The 1,547-nt window shown below is 51.8% G+C and overlaps 1 long non-coding RNA gene across 1 annotated transcript in view; it reads left to right on the top strand.

Annotated features, from left to right (window-relative positions):
- LOC311374597 overlaps positions 1-1,320 on the top strand; it is a 4,631-nt gene extending 3,311 nt beyond the window's left edge. Inside the window, exon 3 of the long non-coding RNA XR_014643075.1 lies at positions 1,251-1,320. This is a non-coding gene — a long non-coding RNA (uncharacterized lncRNA). The remainder of the gene's footprint in view (positions 1-1,250) is intronic.
- The last annotated feature ends 227 nt before the right edge of the window (positions 1,321-1,547 follow it).

The following is a 1,547-nucleotide window of genomic DNA, read 5'->3' as shown; positions in this document are numbered from 1 at the left end:
GAGTCTGTTCCATAGGGCCTGAGTCTGTTCGATAGGGCCTGAGTTTGTTCGATAGGGCCTGAGTCTGTTCGATAGGGCCTGAGTCTGTTCGATAGGGCCTGAGTCTGTTCCATAGGGCCTGAGTCTGTTCCATAGGGCCTGAGTTTGTTCCATAGGGCCTGAGTTTGTTCCATAGGGCCTGAGTCTGTTCCATAGGGCCTGAGTCTGTTCCATAGGGCCTGAGTCTGTTCCATAGGGCCTGAGTCTGTTCGATAGGGCCTGAGTTTGTTCGATAGTGCCTGAGTCTGTTCCATAGGGCCTGAGTCTGTTCCATAGGGCCTGAGTCTGTTCCATAGGGCCTGAGTTTGTTCCATAGGGCCTGAGTTTGTTCCATAGGGCCTGAGTCTGTTCCATAGGGCCTGAGTCTGTTCCATAGGGCCTGAGTTTGTTCTATAGGGCCCGAGTCTGTTCCATGGGGCCTGAGTCTGCTCTGAGTCGGCTCCATGTGTAAGTCGCTCTCCCCGTATGACGGCGGCCTCCTAGGGCTCCACTGGGCCCCTGCTCATCCATTATTCACCAGGGCCCCGCGTTTTTTGTTACGGCTTCACGTGAGGTCTAGGGTAGCCCCCAACGGCACAAAACCGTGTGTGTGTGTGTGTGTGTGTGTGTGTGTGTGTGTGTGTGTGTGTGTGTGTGTGTGTGTGTGTGTGTGTGTGTGTGTGTGTGTGTGTGTGTGTGTGTGTGTGTGTGTGTGTGTGTGTGTGTGTGTGTTGATAACACTGTTGTTGACTGGGGCGTCATGGCGTTGTGTGTGTTTCCCTCAGATATGAGGCGACGATAGGATCTACCCTGAAATGCGTCTAAAGAGTAGAATCTCAGACGTGAACTAAAAAGTTTAGAGTTCTTACTTTACATTGTGTGTGTGTCTGTCTTTGTGTGTGTGTGTGTCTCTGTCTGCCTCTGTGTGTGTGTGTGTCTCTCTGCCTGTGTCTGTCTGTGCGTCTGTCTGTCTTTGTCTGTCTTTGTGTGTCTGTGTGTGTGTGTCTCTCTGCCTGTGTCTGTCTGTGTGTCTCTCTGCCTGTGTCTGTGTGTCTGTCTGCCTGTCTCTGTCTGTGTGTGTCTGTCTGTGTGTGTCTCTCTGCCTGTGTCTATGTGTGTGTGTGTGTGTCTCTCTGCCTGTGTCTGTGTGTGTGTCTGTCTGTGTGTGTGTGTGTGTGTGTGTGTTACGGTTGTGTCCCGCCCACTGACGTTGCGTCTCTGTTGTGTTACAGGCGGAGCCCGACATGAACTCATATCACCACAAAAGGTAAGACGCACACTTCCAAACGCACACTCCACTTTTAACGCAGGTCACGGCGTTGCTCCGAAGAAGCGGCGCTGTTGTTATCGTTGCGTCTGGTCCTGGATCTAGAGCTCTGTGCGTCGTGTGTAGATGAGATGATGCGGTATGCATTCTTTGGATCGATCTTTGCACTGGAAGGTGTCCTCGCCAAAAGACGTGTCAGCGTTTAATCAAACTTAATACGAACCTACGCCAATTGCACCTGAACGATGAGGACGGGACACAA

Source organism: Micromesistius poutassou, assembly GCF_964030765.1.
Source record: "Micromesistius poutassou genome assembly, contig: SCAFFOLD_1423, whole genome shotgun sequence".
In the NCBI taxonomy this organism is placed as follows: domain Eukaryota; kingdom Metazoa; phylum Chordata; class Actinopteri; order Gadiformes; family Gadidae; genus Micromesistius; species Micromesistius poutassou.
Note: the sequence above shows the minus strand (reverse complement) of the source record. Positions and strands in the feature narration are given on the sequence as shown.